Source organism: Scomber japonicus, chromosome 10, assembly GCF_027409825.1.
Source record: "Scomber japonicus isolate fScoJap1 chromosome 10, fScoJap1.pri, whole genome shotgun sequence".
In the NCBI taxonomy this organism is placed as follows: domain Eukaryota; kingdom Metazoa; phylum Chordata; class Actinopteri; order Scombriformes; family Scombridae; genus Scomber; species Scomber japonicus.
Window position 1 is genome coordinate 35,408,355 of NC_070587.1, and position 21,682 is coordinate 35,430,036.

At 40.2% G+C, this 21,682-nt stretch overlaps 6 non-coding genes across 6 annotated transcripts; all 6 read right to left on the bottom strand.

Moving 5' to 3' along the window:
- Positions 1 to 15,995: 15,995 nt before the first annotated feature.
- trnae-uuc (transfer RNA glutamic acid (anticodon UUC)) lies at positions 15,996 to 16,067 on the bottom strand. Its single transcript has one exon. It is a non-coding gene; the product is annotated as a tRNA-Glu (tRNA).
- A 566-nt stretch (positions 16,068 to 16,633) lies between these two features.
- Positions 16,634 to 16,705, bottom strand: trnae-uuc (transfer RNA glutamic acid (anticodon UUC)). Its single transcript has one exon. It is a non-coding gene; the product is annotated as a tRNA-Glu (tRNA).
- Positions 16,706 to 17,227: 522 nt separating this feature from the next.
- trnae-uuc (transfer RNA glutamic acid (anticodon UUC)) lies at positions 17,228 to 17,299 on the bottom strand. Its single transcript has one exon. It is a non-coding gene; the product is annotated as a tRNA-Glu (tRNA).
- A 161-nt stretch (positions 17,300 to 17,460) lies between these two features.
- On the bottom strand, positions 17,461 to 17,532 carry trnae-uuc (transfer RNA glutamic acid (anticodon UUC)). The gene has a single exon. It is a non-coding gene; the product is annotated as a tRNA-Glu (tRNA).
- A 461-nt stretch (positions 17,533 to 17,993) lies between these two features.
- Positions 17,994 to 18,065, bottom strand: trnae-uuc (transfer RNA glutamic acid (anticodon UUC)). The gene has a single exon. It is a non-coding gene; the product is annotated as a tRNA-Glu (tRNA).
- A 465-nt stretch (positions 18,066 to 18,530) lies between these two features.
- trnae-uuc (transfer RNA glutamic acid (anticodon UUC)) lies at positions 18,531 to 18,602 on the bottom strand. The gene has a single exon. It is a non-coding gene; the product is annotated as a tRNA-Glu (tRNA).
- Between the last annotated feature and the right edge of the window lie 3,080 nt (positions 18,603 to 21,682).

A 21,682-nucleotide genomic window follows, 5' to 3' on the forward strand; every position in this document is an offset into this window, starting at 1 on the left:
CCTGTTCATTTGCTCAGTCAGTATTAAGAAATACTAACTTCATTACTCTGCATAATGTTAGGGATTTACATGTTATTGTTGTTACTAGATTTCTGTTTGATCGTTGTTTAAAATCAAGCTCTATTTTCTAATAGGAAGGCTGTTATAGTCTCGGCATGCTGCCAACTCTACTTTAAGTTACTATTCTACCAGCCATGTTCCACTTGTATCCAGTACTAATAGGTACTGATAATCTACCACACGTCTGTATATTGTGTGTAGCCCATTTACAATTGTTATGATCATTACTATGATATAAGTATAACTGTTATTGTATGGGGGGACCTGTGCGCGCGCCGGGAAGGAACACGCCTCTCGAGGGTCACAGGTCCAACATGGGGGGGAAGTCAGGCTCCCCAGGAGGAGTCAAATTTTGTTTTTTGCTTTTCTATGTTTTCACATTTTTGTGGGGGTTTTTGTTTTTGCCCTCTCTTGTTCTTTTGAGAGTGGCGGGTTCATGGCGACAGGGACCTTGGGGTGGGATGGATCTCTCTCAGCACTTAAATTTTACAATTTGGTCGGCCAGCTGCAATATTGGGTTGTTTTTCTACTCTGCATCTTGTATCACAATACTAGCTTTCATTAGCAATTATGAGTAGTATGCATGTAATTAGCTGGAATGTAAATGGGCTGAATGGTCAAATTAAACGCACAGCCTGTTTAGATCTGTTACGTAGACAACATGTGGACGTTGCCTTTATACAGGAGTCCCATTTAAGAGCTATAGATGTCCGCAGATTTTCAAATAAGCACTATTATGTGGCCGCCTCAGCGTCGCTGGACACTAAAACTAGGGGGTCGCTAGTAGTACTGAGACGTAATCTTTCAATAACTATACTTGGGCAATTTGGTAGTGAGGATGGCAGGGTTTCTTACATTAAGACTATTATATCTGGACGCAAATTTGCTTTCATATCAGTTTATGCTCCATCCCAATATGAAACAGAGTTCTTTCCCAGATTAACAGAAGTCTTAGTGCAACTACAAGACTTCTCACTTATTCTCGGTGCAGACATGAACTGCAATGCAAATGTAATATTGGACAAATCTTCTCAGCGCTCCACGGCCACACAGTTGCAAGCATCAAAAGACTTTCAGAACTTTCTGTCAGCACTTAGCTTAACAGACTTGTACCGCACTATCAATCCCACGTCTAAACAGTACACTTTTTATTCAGCTAGACATCAGAGCTTTTCCAGAATAGATTATATATTAACTTCAACTACTTCCTTTTCTGAAATACATGATGTTGTTATTAAGCCTTGTTCCTTATCAGATCATGGCATTGTTGCAGCGCGCTTCACGCTCCTAGGTACACCACCTCGAGCTCCACGCTGGCGGTTCAACGTCTCACTTCTCAAAAATGATGATTTTTGCACTTTTCTCAAGGAGAAGTTAAACATTTTTATAGATCTAAATGCAGGCTCAGTAGATGATCCTAGATTTTTATGGGATGCTATAAAGGGCTGTATTAGGGACTCCTCAATTTCATTTTCATCCCATTTTAATAAGAGTAGACTAAAAAAGATAACCGAACTGGAGAATACGCTCTCTGAGCTGGAGGCGCAGCAGCGGGCCACATATTCTGGTGCAGTACAAGGCAGAATAGCTGTGACAAAAACTGAGTTGAATTCTTTGTTAAGGCGTAGGGCAGAGTTCTTGATACACAGGACCAGAAGAACATATTATTTCAATGGTGCCAGACCAAGTCACCTTTTAGCTTTAAGACTGAAAACCCATGAAAAATATTCAAACATTACGGCCATTGAAACACCTAGTCGCACCCTGAGCAATCCACTTGACATCAACTCTGAATTTAAATCTTTCTATTCATCTCTTTATAAATCTGAAATTTCCCTTGATATGCAGGCGTGTGCAGACTTTTTTCAGGATCTCAATCTACCTTCTCTGTCCGATAATGAATCAGAATCACTCAATACCCCAATTTCCTTAGGAGAGTTGAGGAAGGCTCTAGTTAATATGAAAAAGGGCAAATCCCCAGGGTGGGACGGAATTCCACCGGAGCTGTACCTTACTTTTTGGGATATATTGGGCAAACCACTATTGGATATGATTAATACAGCTATTGATAAGGGAGCATTTAATCCTAGTATTAACACAGCTATAATTACAGTCCTGCCCAAACCGAACAAAGATTTGACTAAATGTGGTAATTATAGACCTCTCTCCCTCCTGAATGGGGATGTTAAACTATATGCTAAGGTACTAGCAACCCGGTTGGAAACACATCTTACAAAGCTCATACACAATGACCAGACTGGTTTTATTAGAACTCGCCTGGCATCTGATAATGTCCGTCGCTTGTTACACATCATTCATGCATCTAGTAGTATTGATTCCCCTTGCTCGGTCCTATCGTTGGACGCTGAAAAAGCGTTTGACCGGTTAGAATGGGAATATCTCTGGACAACGTTGGACAGATTTGGGCTAGGTTTACATTTTATCAGTATGGTTAAGGTTTTATATGCAAATCCATTAGCAATGGTCTGCACAGGTCATGTCTGCTCCGCCCAATTCCCAATATTAAGGGGCACTCGCCAGGGTTGCCCCCTTTCACCCTTACTTTTCGCTCTCTCTCTCGAGCCAATGGCACAGAAAATAAGACAGCACCCTTCAGTACATTCCATCACTTTTTGTAATACAGAACATCGTATTTCCTTATATGCTGATGACATCCTTCTTTATGTCGGCAGTGCTGGTTCTTCAATTCCACATTTGCTTTCCTCCTTTGATACATTCGGCTCACTCTCTGGATACAAAATTAACTGGAATAAGTCAGCACTGATGCATTTAAACTCGGCTGCACTTCAAGTTCCCCTGCCCTCCCATATACCAGTAGTCAAAAGCTTTAAATATCTTGGAATTCAAATATTTCCATCCACGTCGTCTATTGCGATAAAAAATTTCCAAGGAATATACAGTCAGATTGAAAAGGACTTTGAGCGCTGGTCGAATCTGCCAAATTCACTTCAAGCCCGAATATCAATAGTTAAAATGGACATTCTTCCCCGTGTAAACTTTTACTCTTCCATGATCCCTCTTGCCCCCCCTTTGGGATACTGGGATAAACTTCAGTCATTAGTCTCTAAGTTCATATGGAAAGGAAAAAGGCCTCGCATAAAACTCACAACTCTCCAACGAGACAAGAACCAAGGGGGGCTATCTCTGCCACATTTTAAAATCTATTTCTGGTCCTTTGTGTTACGCCCCCTATCTACATGGTTTAACCCTAGTTCCTCTGTTTCTTGGAGACCAATTGAGGAGAATATTGCTTTACCCCACAGGTTGCAAGACTTGGTGTATGCTAACATACCATTGAAAAAAGCTAAATTACGTTTAGGCCCTGTTGTTTCATTTTTACTTGCATCTTACCGTACTGTAATGAAGCATGTCGGCACAGATCACAAGTGGCATAATCACACGCCGATTTTCAATAATTTCTCACTTCTTACTGGTAATATGCCCTTTTCGTTTCCACAATGGAAGAATAGAGGAGTGAACATACTAAAGGATCTATATAGCGTCCATGGTTTACGAGCTTTTAACGACCTACAAGCAGAATTTGATCTTCCAGGCTCATCTTTTTTCTTTTATATGCAGTTAAGATCAGCTATGCGCGCATATGGTGTCCCGTGGGGATCAGCTCTTCCCACACACCCTCTACGTAAGTTGCTTGCCTCAGTAGGACCTACGCGGGGGATGGTTTCTAAACTTTATAAATTCATTTATGGACCCTATAAATCCTTACCAGTAGAGGGCATTTGGAATAGAGATTTAAATGAGTTAAATGACAGAGAAATTTGCTGGGACACAGTGTGGAAAAACCTCAGTGGTACTTCCAAAAACCCCAACCACCAGTTAATACATTATAAATATGTTCACAGGATGTATCTCACCCCCAGAAGGCGTCATGCTATGAAGATTACCACATCTCCGAATTGCGACCTTTGCTCACTTAATGTCCAGGGGTCGTTTTTGCATGTTTATTGGGAGTGCCCCGGTGTGGTTGAATTCTGGAAGGAAATATCTTTAACTTTAAAGGATATTCTCAAGACCAATATCCCAGTCTCCCCAGCCTTACTTTTACTTAATGATGATTCCTCTTTAAATCTGTCCCTACAACACAGACGTATTCTATGGGCCGGTCTCACAGCTGCCAAGAAAATGCTGGCCCTTAGGTGGCAACCGCCACATTCTTTGGCTTGGCAGCAATGGGCCAACTCGTTTCTTGAGATTGTCCTGATGGAGTGGTCTGTTGCCCGTATGCATGGAGCCAGCCATAAGACTTTGCAGGGCTGGGAGGCAGCACACAAGTTAGTTAAGGAGAGGGTGCAGCACGGCCGATTTTGATTATTTATTTTATTTTAACTATTTATTTATGTATAAACTGTATACTTTATTTTGTTTCATTTATCTATTTATTTCGAGAGAGATTCTGGGGGGGGAGGTTCATACGGAGTCGCCTGGGGGAGGGAGGGAGGGTTGTGTGTGTTGGGGTTTCAAATTTAATACTGTTACTGTCTTGTAAATATGATTATATATGTATGACTGTAAGAAAAACAAGATGTATGATGTGAACATATCATTGTGCATTCTTTCAATAAAAAGTTGATCACAAAAAAAAAAATAAGTATAATCTGAGTCCAGAAGGGTTTGATCAACACACAGTCCCACATGCAGTGGAGAAGGGTTCCAGTTTCCTCTTTACATTTCCAACATAGGTCATCACCCTGTAGTTTCATCCTATGCAGTCTGGATGGTGTGTAATAATATCTATGTCATACATTATATTGTGTAAGTTTACTCCTCACCTCTCTCACATATTTACCGCAGTCAGCCACAATTCTTTCCCACCTATCACTATCGATATCTCTCCCAAGATCCCCGTGCCAGATTATCCTTAAGGAGTTACAGTCATTGTTAAGAGAAGAATTAATGATTTTGTAAAATTCTGAACCTTTTCTTTTCCTAAGTGGGAGTTTCATATAATCTATCACCACATTATCAGAAATATTATATGATTTGGAAGTAATACAACTCCTTATTTGCAAAAATTTCCAAAAATTATCATTTCCCACCAGATTAAATTTTTGTAACAGCATATCATATGACAAAAATACCCCCTCTTCAAATAAATCATCAATCATGCATTAACCATTAGAATGCCACCGTTTCCAATATACAGGTTTCTTTCCAATACAGACATCAGGATTGTACCATGATGATGATTACCTCTGTAAAGTGTATGTAAGTTTAAACATCCTGTGTACTCTAGTCCAAACATCCCTTGAGTGTTTAAGTATTGGATTTGTAATGTTAGATCTTTTTTGTGAATACATCTGAAGGGGTTTGAAAGGCAAACATATCTCCTTTTCTATCTCCATCCAGGCTGCATCACTGTCTGCAGTTTGCCAGTATCTTGCTATTTTGGCCATCTCAAAAGCTAAATAATACAACCTGAGATCTGGGAGGCAAAGCCCTCCCTCCTCCTTATGCGCGCACAACTTTCTCAGTTTAATTCGTGGTCTTGTCCCACCCCACAAAAAATGCTTTATTACATCATCCAGTTGTCTAAAAGTGCTGGACGGTATACTTAGTGGTAGCATCATTGTCACATAATTAACCTGGGGTGTGACTATCATTTTTATGACATTGATTTTTCCCAATAACGTCAATTTTAATTTCCCCCACTTATCAAGATTTGTTTTTATCTTCTGGAGTAAGGGATTAACGTTTAGTGCTATTATGTTTTCTATATCCTCAGAAAGTTTAATGCCAAGGTATTTCATCCCCTCCCGTACCCACCTAAAATTAAACTTCTCCACCATAGATGAAATGCATGACCTGGAGAGAGGCATTGCCTCTGACTTACTCCAGTTAATGGAGTCGCCCGAGAATCTTGAGAAGGATTGGATAGTGTCCATGAGATGTGGCAAAGAACTTAGAGGTTCAGATACTACTGCTAAAATGTCGTCAGCATATAATAATAATTTATGTTCCCTACCTCCACCCTGTACTCCTCTTATTCTAGGGTGTGCTCTAATGGACACTGCCAAGACCTCCAAGAAAATAATAAACAGTAATGGACTCAATGAGCATCCCTGTCTAGTTCCTCGGGTCAAATTAAAGAAGGGGGAGATTAATCCGTTTGTCATCACTGCCGCTTTAGGTTCTTTATACAGCATTTTTATCCATTTCATGAAATTTGGGTGGAAGCCAAAGCGAGATAGGGTGGAGAACAGAAACTGCCACTCCACCCTATCAAAGGCCTTCTCTGCATCCAAAGAAATGGCGGCTATAGGGACATGTTGGGATTGACTTAGCCACATTAGGTGTAATAGGAGTCTAATATTGTCAGTTGATGTCCTATTTTTCATGAAGCCTACCTGACTAGGGTGGATGATACTTGGTAAGACGGATTGTAAACGTGTCGCTAAAATTTTTGTGAGAATCTTACAATCAAGATTAAGGAGACTTATAGGCCTGAAGTTGGAGGGATCTGTCACATCTCTATCTGCTTTAGGAATTAGTGAGATCACTGCTTCGTTAAAGGTTGGAGCTACACAGCCTTTATCAAATACCTCCTGATACAGCTTCTCTAGTACTGGGACAGCAATATCAGCAAAGGCTTTATAATATTCCCCCGGGAGTCCGTCATAACCCGGAGATTTCCCATTTTTCATAGAAAAAATTGCCTTCCTTATTTCAGCTTCGGTTATGGACACTTCCAAAGTGGCTGCCTCCTGAGGTGAGAGCTTGGGCACATCTATATTCAGAAGAAACTGTATACGTATACGTATATCTTCTTGTGAGGCATCAGGAGATATAGAGGATGTGTATAACTTCTCATAATAACGTTGGAATATTTCGTTTATATCTTTAGCAGCGAAATACTGTGTATCCCCCTGTTTTATAACCGGTATGGTATTAGCAGAGAGTCTTTGTTTTAACTGTCTAGCTAATAATTTACCCATCTTCTCCCCACCTTCATAATAATTTGTTTTCATTCTAAAAAGTGCATATTCTGCTTTTTTATTATAAATCTCATGCAGAGAATATTTAAGCTTACAAAGTTCTTGAAATTTCCCATCTGAAAAGCGTTTTGATAAATCTAATTCCTTGTCTTTTATTTCCTTTTCTAAATCTTTAATCCTGGTAAGATTCTCTCTTTTATTTTTTGTAGCTTGTGCAATGAATTTTCCTCTGATAAATGCCTTCGAGGCTTCCCATACAGTAGTTATTTCTTCAGTGCTACCAATGTTAATCTCAAAAAAGGTTTTTAAGTCCTCTTCTATTGTCTTTCTGAAAGTTGAATCTGACAATAATCCAGTGTTTAGTCTCCATCTACCTCTCCTTTCAGTTTTTTGATTGGCCTTGATAAATAGCTCAACTGGTGCATGATCTGTAAGGGAGATTGTCTTTATATTACAGTCAGCCACATTGTCTGTTAGAGATGATCTATTCTAGAATAAGTTTTATGACAATGGGAGAAAAAAGTAAAATCCTTAACATCTGGGTTTGTCAGCCTCCATATATCTATTAGTCCCACATCCCTACTCAACATATGCAAGGCCTCTCTTTCCTTAGTCATGAGAGGAGGTTTAAATGAACTCTTATCCAGTATCAAAAAACCCTCTGATCCTGCAATCTCAATATTCAGGTAGACGATATCAGTTACATGTTTATGTTCTCTTGAATTTACTTTTGATTGTTTTCATAGATTTCTGCGTCATGTTGATGGTGTACTGAGGAGACAGTTTGTTAGACATCATTTGTTGGCTGCTGAAGGCTTGTGTAGAGCTCATCTGGGTCATTGTGCTCCTATAAAAACAGATTATGTTGAACTCTGGTTGAAACACGGAGTCATTAGTGAAACATCTGCTTTTCAAGGTTCAAACACACTAAAACACTCTGATCAGAAAGTACATGACTCACCAACGGCCTGGGAGTTTCACACGCAGGTAATCCAGATGTGTCTGTTCTTGAACTTTCTTTAAATAAGATCAAATATCAGAGTTATTGACACACACACACACACACACAAACACACACACACACACACACACACACACACACACACAGGTAGAAACCAGGAGGGGAGTTCTGGTCCTCTGAAATGAGGCCAACCAGGAAGTAACTTAGAGCTGCATTCTATCAAAAGGCCACCAGGGGGTGACCGTCTCTATACAAGTCAATGGAGAATTCACCAACTTCTCACTTGATTTCTAACCTCAGTAAACGTTTTCAAAATGTGTTTATGGTCTCAATCGCTAGTTTAAAGCCTTCTTCAATGCAGTATGATGTTCATTTGGGACATTTTGGCCTCCCTGATTTTATATGTGACGATAAAGCAGGGTATGCATTAGGGCGTGGCTACGTCCTGATTGACAGGTTGATTGACCAATGTCCTCGAGATCCAGCCCTCGTAACCATAGCAACCTCCCCGCTCCGCCCATGGCCCCGCCTCATGCCCATATAAAAATATAAAATATGACTATTAAAGTCTCTCACCTGTTATTTTTTCTTCTGTGGATACATTTCAGGATAACTCCAGTTATGATGATGAATACAATCACACCAATAACAGAACTGATAATTGATGTTTCTCTGGACTCGTGAGGCTCTTCATCCTCTAAAAAACAAAAATTACTTGTCAGATACATGTCACTGGAATTTTCTCTAATTGCAAAACAAAAAAAGATAATATGCTTCTGTAATATTTGATTGTTGAAATCTGCAAGTCATTACTAATAAATGACCACGACATAGACCAAAACCAATGCAGGGTGTTACTGTGAGCACTAATGCTGTTCAACGTTTCTGTTATAATTACTGCATGTTGTATAAGCATCATACTGTCATGTTAACAATATAACACAATGCAAAATAATCAATGTAAATTTAACCAAAGTATGAAGACAAATATATAACTTGTGTTTACCTTCCACAGTGATGTTAAGATGGAGAGTCACTGTATGTCCAGTATATACACACTCACAGTTGTAGCTCCCACTGTCCTCTGGTGTTAAACTGGTCAGGTGAAGAAATATAGTCTGTTTCTCTTTCATGAGTCTGAACCTGGAGTCACATCCATGATTAAAGCCGTTTTCAACGTGATACGTCAGGTTACACTCTGGTCCTCTGATTCTCTCTCTGTTGATCTTACATATCATAAGTGTGAGAGTATTGGTTTCATCGGTGCATATTTCAGCGACATATGGTTCTCTCCCAGTGGTTTTCACATCAGTCACTGCAAACAAACAATCATAAAAGTCATTATGAAATATAGAAAATATCTTTAAACCAAAGATGATTAGAAAACAACGTCAGTCTTCAATGATAAATAATAAAAAGTAGTTCCTGTACAGTACCTTGGCTGTTGTTATATGCAGGAAGCAGCAGAAGCAGAACGAACCACAGTTCACAAACACTCATGATGGTCAAGAGGTCTGATCAACAGTCTGAGTGCTGCTGTCAGTGAAGAGTTTAATATACTGAAGAGAGAAACTGATCTCTAAATACCTAAACCTCAAACTCTGTCAGACGTACGAGATGACGTCTCTTCTCTTTTGCTGAAGAGCAGCAAGCAGCACGTTCTTTGTGTAAAACTCTCTACTACCAAACGCTGTGGGCGTTCCCGCCGAGTGCGCTGAAGCCCTGCCCCCACCTGTCAATCAAAGTCACCACCTCTACCCGAAACATAGACACTACATCTGAGAGCTTTCTCTTGCTAGCTCAGCCGCTAGCTTAGCGGCTAGCTCGGCGGCTAATATGTTGGCTAGCTCAGCGGCTACCTCGGCTGCTAGCTTGGCGGCTAACTCAGCTAACTGGCTAACTGTAGACTGTAGTAGTAGTAGTGTGTGCTGAATGAATATACCTCTACAGCAGCAGGGGCGGGTTTATGCTAATCCTAGCTGCACAATTCAAATCTAAATGGCTGAAATGCTTTTTACACCTTTTTTAGAAATACATTTATGACCTATTTAATGTGTTTAGAAGAAAATGTCTGCATTCACTTTAAGCATTTGGGATATTGTTGATCACAAGTATACAGTCCTGACTATTATGGTCATATTCCAATAAGTTATGATCAGTATTGTACAATTTGTGACCCTAAGATCAAAAGTCTTCTCTCTGTATAGTTTCTACTACAGTATTTAGCACAAACTAAGAGAATCAGGAAATGACCTCAGATTTTGTGATGTTTTCCAGAAAGGATCTGAGATACATGACTCATAACAAAGAAGGAGTTATGTGTTACATTCTTTATTGTATTTGTTGATTTTGTGGTCCATTACAACAGTTTGACACAGAGCATTTCTAAACAAACTGGTCAAACTCAGTCATGAGTAGCAAGAAAGAAGAAGTGGAGAAGTGGAGGTTATATGTTGTTAGCTTTTAGAAAATATCAATCATATGTGACTTTGAGCTATGAGCCAAATATAACAGCATGTAAGCACAAATCACAATGCCAGTAACTGCACTAAGACCCTGAGCTGTATTAGACTCAGACCACCACCCATTAAACACGTCTTATTACCAAGAAGTGAGTCTACACAGGAAGTAGTTTGGTTTCTAGCAGTGTGATGATGATAAAGATAGAGAGGCAAGAGCTTTTCTTTCGCTTTTAAGTCAGAAATAAAAAAGTTATCACAGTATCAAAAACCCCTCTGATCCTGCAATCTCAATATTCAGGTAGACGATATCAGTTACATGTTTATGTTCTCTTGAATTTACTTTCGAGTGTTTTCATAGATTTCTGCGTCATGTTGATGGTGTACTGAGGAGACAGTTTGGTAGACATCATTTGTTGGCTGCTGAAGGCTTGTGTAGAGCTCATCTGGGTCATTGTGCTCCTATAAAAACAGATTATGTTGAACTCTGGTTGAAACACGGAGTCATTAGTGAAACATCTGCTTTTCAAGGTTCAAACACACTAAAACACTCTGATCAGAAAGTACATGACTCACCAACGGCCTGGGAGTTTCACACGCAGGTAATCCAGATGTGTCTGTTCTTGACCTGTTTCTTTAAATAAGATCAAATATCAGAGTTAGTGACACACCAAATACACACACACACACACACACACACACACACACACACACACACACACACACACACACACACACACACACACACACACACACACCAGGCCTTCTGTGCTTTCCAACAAAACCATTTTAAAAGGTTTAAAGCTCTTAAGTCAGATTTTTTTTCACCTGCAATTAAATTTTTCTGAAGATAAATCCAAAAACAAGTCCAGTAACAAAGATCAATAAATGCAGTAACAACTTATTCCTGCTGCCAAACAGGTAGAAACCAGGCGGGGAGTTCTGGTCCTCTGAAATGAAGCCAACCAGGAAGTAACTTAGAGCTGCATTCTATCAAAAGGCCACCAGGGGGTGACCGTCTCTATACAAGTCAATGGAGAATTCACCAACTTCTCACTTGATTTCTAACCTCAGTAAACGTTTTCAAAATGTGTTTATGGTCTCAATCGCTAGTTTAAAGCCTTCTTCAATGCAGTATGATGTTCATTTGGGACATTTTGGCCTCCCTGATTTTATATGTGACGATAAAGCAGGGTATGCATTAGGGTGTGGCTACGTCCTGATTGACAGGTTGATTGCCCAATGTCCTCGAGATCCAGCCCTCGTAACCATAGCAACCTCCCCGCTCCGCCCATGGCTCCGCCTCATGCCCATATAAAAATATAAAATATGACTATTAAAGTCTCTCACCTGTTATTATTTCTTCTGTGGATACACTTCAGGATAACTCCAGTTATGATGATGAATACAATCACACCAATAACAGAACTGACAATTGATGTTTTTGTGGACTCATGAGCCTCTTCATCCTCTTCATCCTCTTCATTCTCTAAAAAACAAAAACTACTTGTCAGATAAATGTCACTGGAATTTTCTCTAATTGCAAAACAAAAAAAGATAAGATGCTTCTGTAATATTTGATTGTTGAAATCTGCAAGTCATTACTAATAAATGACCACGACATAGACCAAAACCAATGCAGGGTGTTACTGTGAGCACTAATGCTGTTCAAGCACAACGTTTCTGTTATAATTACTGCATGTTGTATAAGCATCATACTGTCATGTTAACAATATAACACAATGCAAAATAATCAATGTAAATTTAACCAAAGTATGAAGACAAATATATAACTTGTGTTTACCTTCCACAGTGATGTTAAGATGGAGAGTCACTGTATATCCAGGATATACACAATCACAGATGTAGTTCCCACTGTCCTCTGGTGTTAAACTGGTCAGCTGAAGAAATATAGTCTGATTCTCTTTCATGAGTCTGAACCTGGAGTCACATCCATGATTAAAGCCGTGTTCAATGTGATACGTCAGGTAACACTCTGGTCCTCTGATCCTCTCTGTGTTGATTGTACATGCTACAAGTATGATGATATTCATTGTTTCATTGGTGCATATTGGAGCGACATATGGTTCTCTCCCAGTGGTTTTCACATCAGTCACTGCAAACAAACAATCATAAAAGTCATTATGAAATATAGAAAATATCTTTAAACCAAAGATGATTAGAAAACAACGTCAGTCTTCAATGATAAATAATAAAAAGTAGTTCCTGTACAGTACCTTGGCTGTTGTTATATGCAGGAAGCAGCAGAAGCAGAACGAACCACAGTTCACAAACACTCATGATGGTCAAGAGGTCTGATCAACAGTCTGAGTGCTGCTGTCAGTGAAGATTTTAATATACTGAAGGGAGGAACTGATCTCTAAATACCTAAACCTGAAACTCTGTCAGACGTACGAGATGACGCCTCTTCTCTTTTGCTACAGGAAGTGCAAGACATGGCTGCTTTTATAAATAGGCACTCTAAAAAGGTGAAACAGTACAGTACAAAATAAAAGTAGGTCAGACCTTCAAGCATCAGGTCTTCAGTTATGTGATCAGTGTACTGGAGCTAGATCCACTAATAATAAGCTAATACAAAACACTGCCTGCTTTATGTCTGACAGTATCTTACCTACACTTCAGTCAGGATATTATATCATTTCACGCTGCTTCAACTGACATGTTTGCTTTTGTGGTCACATTTTTAGAGGCCTGTGCATGAGATGCAGACAGCGAGCAGCATGTTCTTACCGCATTGTACGTGATACGGAAACCACCTACCCCTAACCCATCTTCACACTTCAGTGTTTTAACACTTGAAGTGAGGCGGAGGACAAATGATCTTCATTTTGGAGACTAGTTTATACATCTGGCAGACATCATTTAAACAACAGCAAGGAAGAAAATATTTTGTTTGTGTAAAGTAAGAATAAATATGTGTTCTGAGTTTGACATACCACAGAAAAGTGTGTTGTTAACCACCCTGCCAAATTTGAATGAGTAAAAAAATCACCAAATATGTGAAATTAGGCTTCAAAGTTGTGTAAAACTCTCTACTACCAAACGCTGTGGGCGTTCCCGCCGAGTCCGCTGAAGCCCCGCCCCCTATCTGTCAATCAAAGTCACCGAAACATGGACTGAGAGCTTTCTCTTGCTAGCTCAGCCGCTAGCTTAGCAGCTAGATCGGCTGCTAACTCGGCTGCTAGCTCGGTGGCTAACTCAGCTAATTGGCTAACTGTAGACTGTAGTAGTAGTGTGTGCTGAATGTATTTATACCTCTACAGCAGCAGGAGCGGGTTTATGCTAATCACTAAATCCTGAACACAGAAATGTTGAAACACAGTTTGTGAAGCCTAGCTCCACAATTCAAATCTAAATGGTTGACAATGGATCACAAGTATACAGTCCTGACTATTATGGTTATATTCCAATAAGTTATGATCAGTATTGTACAATTTGTGACCCTAAGATCAAAAGTCTTCTCTCTGTATAGTTTCTACTACAGTATTTAGCACAAACTAAGAGAATCAGGAAATGAGCTCAGATTTTGTGATGTTTTGTTTTGTTGTTTTTTTTTTAAATAACATTTTATTGACAATAAGAAGTCATTACAAAAGCAGTTATTAATGTGCATTACAAAGCAATGAACATCAGCCAGGGGGGTTATTCAAATAAATACAGTAAATAAAGAGCACAAATTATGTTTTGACAGCGTTCTTATTATTTGAGTTACAGATGCTCAGTTTCCCTTTGAAATGCCAAAAAACAGCTTTGAGTGACTAAATGTAGCTTTGTGTATAGCCTATGATAGTTCCCTAGTATTATTATTAGATTTATGACAAGCAGTTCTTTCTGTTTTTTACTTTTGACATCATGGACACCAAAAAGTATATCGTTCCAGTCCAAAGAGAAATCTGAATAAATCTTCAATGTGACATAATGTACTACTTCTGTCCAGAAGGTGGCAGTAGAGTGACAGTAACAGAACAGGTGCATCACAGTTTCAGACTCACTGGGGATTTCCACTGGGTCCGTCAGCGGCGCGGAACGGCTGTGCTACGGTTTAGCTCCGTCCTCTGCCCGGCGTCAACTCACACCGGGAGCGTTACAGCAGCGGACCGGAGCATGCTCTGGGAGAGAAAGCTGCCTTTTAAAATGACGTTGCACTGTTAATACAGTAATTACGGCAGCACAATCAAACCCGAACGAGTGCCTTTAGTCTACAGTAATTACTGTAGTAGCAGCACAACTAAATGGCCCGGTTTTGTTAACTTGCTCAATTTTGGTTGATTAGGTAATTTTCTTTGATTTATGTGCTTATCCCATCTGTCAGTAGGCTACGTAGCTAGATGGAGTCTTTATCTGACTGTTTTATTCATGTTTGTTGCTGAAATACGATCGGGAGGCTGCACGGGTTGTTTTATTTTGAAAAACGGAAGTTTTATTATGCCGATTCAGTGTCGGACTTCCTGTCTGGTGCAATCTGCTCTGTTGAGCTTGTCGCGAGTTGGCAACGGCTCCGTCAAAAATAGAAATGCTACCTATCGATAGCGCTGCGGCGCGGGAGCCGCTGCTGAGCCGTTGCTGACACGCTGCTGAAACGTTCCCGGTGGAGATACTCTCATTGATTATAGTGTTACCTATCTGCTCCGGTGACCGCGGCGCAGCTGTAACGCGCCGCTGCCGGACTCAGTGGAAATTGGGCTTCAGACTCACACAGAGAACAGTTCAAACAAATCTTTGCAGGGTAGTATCTATGAATCAGTTTGTAAGACACTTCTCTCACTTTGTTTGTAATGAAGTATCTGTATGGGAGGGTCCATACATGGATCCAGTTCAAACCATCAACCATATTAGACCAGTACTGAACAACAGATGGGGTAGTGGTGATATCTGATGAGATGAAGCATATATGACCCACTGGTGTTAATGTGGGGTCTAAAGAGAGACAAACTAGCTTTCCAGCACCTCTTAATAGAGTTAGGATACCAGAGGGAACGGCATCCTAATTGCAAATTCATTTGGGGTAACAGGAACACCGTATGTTTGAAGGAATTCATAGTAATTTAGCAGATTTCCCACTCTCACTTCAGTCTACTTCCTGCCATTGAAGAGGAAACGTGTCACAGGAAGAGATGAGTGATGTCACAGTTCAGAGCGGGGTTATTATAGTTCACTCAAGCTAAACCCCACTAATAATGTTTTGTCAAAATTTGTCAATATTGATGTTAATTGTGTATTTTGTAATACCGAAGTGGAAATGATTAGACACCTTTTTGTTGAATGTAAGACATACCAATTCATCTGAAAGCCAAAGATATACTTTTATACTATAACAATAAAGATAAGAACAATTCAACACTTAATTAATTTGATTATTCCATCTCCCTTTCTTCCTTCCCTCTGTCCTTCCTCCCCCCTACCTACCTCCTTCTATCCTCCCTTACTTCTTTCGTCCGTCCTTCCCTCTTTCTTTCTGTGAGATTTACTTTTACAATTCCTATGAGATTTACTTTACCTGATTGTTAAGGGCAAAGTATGTTCCCATACCGGGAGTTGAACCCGGGCCGCCTGGGTGAAAACCAGGAATCCTGACCGCTAGACCATATGGGACTTGGTCAGAAATCCTGAGAGCTGTTTTCTTGGGATTCTGCTCGACTCTTGTGAGCTTCGTTATAAATAATCAAGTCATCCCAAGTTAACAGCTGTAATGAGTCTTTCCTACTGTCAGAGCAGCTTTCTTGATAAATTAATAGTTATTTCAGTATATGAAAGTCCTAATTTCATCATTCTCAGGCAACTATGACCAATGTCCTCTTCTGTGTTTATGTCCCATATGGTCGAGCTGTCCTAGTTTTCCCTCAGCTGGCCTGGGTTCATCTCCTGGTATAGCAAAGTCTACATCAATCAATGGTGATCTAGAATTGTTTATGTTGGTTTTCAGTGACTGAATACATAAGAATACTTATGTAGTTTCATGCTGAGTGATAATACTGTCTCATACAGCCAGCTAACTTTATGTTCTCTGTACTACTATACTATTATAACTATAGTCCTGCTCTGAGGTAAACAAGAGCATTTGTTTTTCTACTAGTTGAAGTATGTAGCACTGTTTGACATGCTTTGGGCACTCAATTCCTGTGAGATTTACTTTACCTGATTGTTAAGAGCAAAGTATGTTCCCATACCGGGAGTTGAACCCGGGCCGCCTGGGTGAAAACCAGGAATCCTGACCGCTAGACCATATGGGACTTAGTTTCTTGTTCTCAGAGCAGCTTTCTTGTGTTCTAGTGACTTTCAAGCTGAGCTATTTAAACTCAGAAGTTGTTAGCAACCCAAGAAAGCTGCTTTCAGTGTCTGAAACCAGGTCCCATATGGTCTAGCAGTCAGGATTCCTGGTTTCTTCTGTGTGTTAAACTGTAGTTTCACTAAATGCCACCAGATGTTCCAACTCCCAGTATGTCACACATGTCCAAACTAGTCCATAAAGGGATGTATGCCTGCAGATTTTTGTTACAATCAAGATCACATGGTTTGCTCTATTGACTGCCTGAAGACTGATATCAGTTGGTTAAGTGAGTTACGCCCGGTGTTTCCCTGCTTGGTTGGAATGACCATGTCCAGCCACATGTCGTTTCATAGAGTAGTTTGAATATCTCAAGTCTCATAGTACAATTATATCTACATCTTAATGACAAATACATGGGAACTTTATCTGACAATGACTTGGAACATCCCTCCAAAGGACGTGTAATGTGATACATGCAATTCAGTTCCCATACCGGGAGTTGAACCCAGGCCACCTGGGTGAAAACCAGGAATCCTGACCGCTAGACCATATGGGACTTCGTCAGAAATCCTGAGAGCTCTTTTCTTGGGATTCTACTCGACTCTTGTGAGCTTCGTTATAAATAATCGAGTCATCCCAAGGTAACAGCTGTAACGAGTCTTTTGCAACTCTGTGAACGAGGTTCTGTATGGTCAGGTTACCAGTTGCATGTAGACATTCCCATACTGGGAGTTGAACCCGGGCCGCCTGGGTGAAAACCAGGAATCCTGACCGCTAGACCATATGGGACCTGCGTTCATGCTGTTAGAGCAGCTTTCTTCATATATTAATAGTTATTTCAGTATATGAAAGTCCTAATTTCATAATTCTCAGGCAACTATGACCAATGTCCTCTTCTGTGTTTATGTCCCATATGGTCTAGTGGTCAGGATTCCTGGTTTTCCCTCAGCTGGCCTGGGTTCATCTCCTGGTATAGCAATGTCTACATCAATCAGTGGTGATCTAGAATTGTTTATGTTGGTTTTCAGTGACTGAATACATAAGAATACGTATGTAGTGTCATGCTGAGTGATAATAATGTGTCATATAGCCAGCTAACTTTATGTTCTCTGATTTCATACAACATCCAACTATAGTCCTGCTCTGAGGTAAACTAGTGTACTAGTTGAGGTATCTAGCACTGTTTGACATGCTTTGGGCACTCAATTCCTGTGAGATTTACTTTACCTGATTGTTAAGAGCAAAGTATGTTACCATACCGGGAGTTGAACCCGGGCCACCTGGGTGAAAACCAGGAATCCTGACCGCTAGACCATATGGGACCTGTGTTTATGCTGTCAGAGCAGCTTTCTTGATAAATTAATAGTTATTTCAGTATATGTTTCATGTATGTTATATATAATTTCATCATTCTCAGGCAAATATGACCAATGTCCTCTTCTGCGTTTATGTCCCATATGGTCAAGCTGTCCTGGTTTTCCCTCAGCTGGCCTGGGTTCATCTCCTGGTATAGCAAAGTCTACATCAATCAGTGGTGATCTAGAATTGTTTATGTTGGTTTTCAGTGACTGAATACATAAGAATACTGATGTAGTTTCATGCTGAGTGATAATACTTTCTCATACAGCCAGCTAACTTTATGTTCTCTGATTTCATACAATATACAACTATAGTCCTGGTCTGAGGTAAACTAGTATATTAGTTGAGGTATGTAGCACTATTTGACATGCTTTGGGCACTCAATTCCGTTGAGATTTACTTTACCTGATTGTTAAAAGCAAAGTATGTTACCATACCGGGAGTTGAACCCGGACCGCCTGGGTGAAAACCAGGAATCCTGACCGCTAGACCATATGGGACTTAGTTTCTTGTTCTCAGAGCAGCTTTCTTGCGTTCTAGTGACTTTCAAGCTGAGCTATTTAAACTCAGAAGTTGTTAGCAACCCAAGAAAGCTGCTTTCAGTGTCTGAAACCAGGTCCCATATGGTCTAGCAGTCAGGATTCCTGGTTTCTTCGGTGTTAAACTGCGGTTTCACTAAATGCCACCAGATGTTCCAACTCCCAGTATGTCACTCATGTCCAAACTAGTCCATAAAGGGATGTATGCCTGCAGATTTTTGTTACAATCAAGATCACATGATTTGCTCTATTGAGTGCCTGAAGACTGATATCAGATGGTTAAGTGAGTTACGCCCAGTGTTTCCCTGCTTGGTTGGAATGACCATGTCCAGCCACATGTTGTTTCATAGAGTAGTTTGAACATCTCAAGTCTCATAGTACAATTATATCTACATCTTAATGACAAATACATGTGAACTTTATCTGACAATGACTTGGAACATCCCTCCAAAGGACGTATAATGTGATACATGCAATTCAGTACCCATACCGGGAGTTGAACCCTGGCCGCCTGAATGAAAACCAGGAATCCTCACCGCTAGACCATATGGGACTCCGTCAGGAGTGCTGAGAGCTGTTTTCTTGGGATTCTGCTCGACTCTTGTGAGCTTCGTTATAAATGATCAAGTCATCCCAAGGTAACAGCTGTAACGAGTCTTTCACAACTCTGTGAACCAGGTTCTGTATGGTCAGGTGGCTGTGGCTCAGGAAGTAGAGTGGTCGTCCTTCAATTGGAAGATTGGTGGTTCGATTCCCAGCTCCTGCAGTCCACATGTTGATGTCTTGGGACATCTTGTCTTGTCCTTGGGAAAGATACTTAACCCGTTGCTGTAAAGTGCTTTGAGTGGTCGCACAGACTAGAAAGGCGCTATATAAGTACAGTCCATTTACCATTCAGGTTACCGTACCGGGAGTTGAGCCTGGGTGAAAACCAGGAGTCCTGACCGCTAGACCATATGGGACCTGTGTTTATGCTGTCAGAGCAGCTTTCTTGATAAATTATCCTCTTGTCCTCTTCTGTGTTTGTGCCCCATATGGTCTAGTGGTCAGGATTCCTGGTTTTCCCTCAGCTGGCCTGGGTTCATCTCCTGGTATAAGCAAAATCTACATCAATCAGTGGTGATCTCGAATTGTTTATGTTGGTTTTCAGTGACTGAATACATAATAATACTTATTTTGTATTATCGCTTCAACCGGAATGGTTTGGGTCCATGGGAGAAAGCTCCAGAAGGGCAGTGTGTACAACAATTAGCATTTTGTCATTTATCATCAGGTGAAAACAGACCTCAGGAACAGACTTCAAGGAGAACACCTGGCAGCTTGCCTGAGGATCTCCATCAATGGACCCTGTCCCTGAGACCTTCCCTTATGAGAAGGCATTACAATCTTTTTTTTAGCAAGACCCGCAAAATCAGGTGCTCTGACAAAAACATGCAGACTTTACAGAAAGTAGGCTTCACAAAATGTAGCATAGTATAGTATTTTGTAGAGGTAAAGGCATTTGAATGGGGTGTGAATCATTTTTGATTAATATGATAAAGTTGTGAATGACCAATTATTAATGAAGGAATCAGTAGGCGGTTTACAACATGTAGCATAGTAGGTGTTGTGAAGGTGTGAATATTAATACAATAAAGTTGGGTGTGTTATTAACGAAGAACACCCCCCCCCCCCCCCCCCCCCCACCTAATATCCTGACTGAAGTGTAGGTAAGATACTGTCAGACATAAAGCAGGCAGTGTTTTGTATTAGCTTATTATTAGTGGATCTAGCTCCAGTTACACTGATCACATAACTGAAGACCTGATGCTTGAAGGTCTCACCTACTTTTATTTTGTATTGTTCCATCTGTTGTTCAGCACTGGTCTAATATGGTTGATGGTTTGAACTGGATCCATGTGTGGAACCTAACATACAGATACTTCATTACAGACAAAGTGACTGATTCATAGATACTACCCTGCCAAACATTCATTTTGTTAAAATTTAAGAAAGATTTATGTGTGAACTGTTCTCTGTGTGAGTCTGAGCCTGAAACTGTGATGTTACTGTCACTCTACTGCCACCTTCTGGACAGAAGTAGTACGCCATGTCACATTGAATATTTATTCAGATGTACTTTTTGGTGTCCATGATGTCAAAAGTGAAAAACAGAAAGAACTATATGTCATAAATATAATAATAATACTAGGGAAATATCATAGGCTATATGTAGTTGTGTGATGTTGTTGCGCCATATTATGAAGGCAGTGAAGCGCAAACTTTTATTTTGAAAGATAGCGGTTTTTTTTCTTTATTCCTTTGAGTGTTGTTAATATAGGAAATGTTGTTAATAGGAAAATGTGTAATTGTGAAGGTTAATGTTTTAAGTACACATGTCAGGGGAAATGTATTACTAGATAAATATGCATTACTGGAAGTATAGTGAGTATTTTATCTTCTAAACTGCACTTACCGCGTTGCGTCGGGTGTTACTTCCTCTTTGCGTTGTGATTCTCCCCAGAAAGAGCACAGAGAGCATGTATGAGAAAACCTGTGAACACCTATGAATGTTTCTTCTCCATAATGCAGGTATGGAAATAAAGCAGGAGTGTGTCTCTGCCTACCTGATAACACAACGCAGAATTAGACCGACTACATATACACAAAGCTAAATTTAGTCACTCAAAGCTATTTTATGGCATTTCAAAGGGAAACTGAACAATACATCCATAAGAAAGCTGTCAAAACATATCATTTGTGCTCTTTATTTACTGTATTTATTTGAATACCCCCCCCCCCCCCCCCCCCCCCCCCCCGGCTGCTGTTCATTGCTTTGTAATGTACATTAATAACTGCTTTTGTAATAAAATGTTATAAAAGAAAATTAAAAAAAAGACTGAAGTGAGAGAAATCCATACTTTATTATTATTATTATTGATACCCTCCACAGACTGTGTTGCAGCAGGGGGCGCTGTGCGGGTTTAAAAAGCGGGAAATGAGCCGCTAATAAACAGAGAAGAAGAAGAAGATGAAGAAGCCGCGGGCCGGAAGTGTTGTTG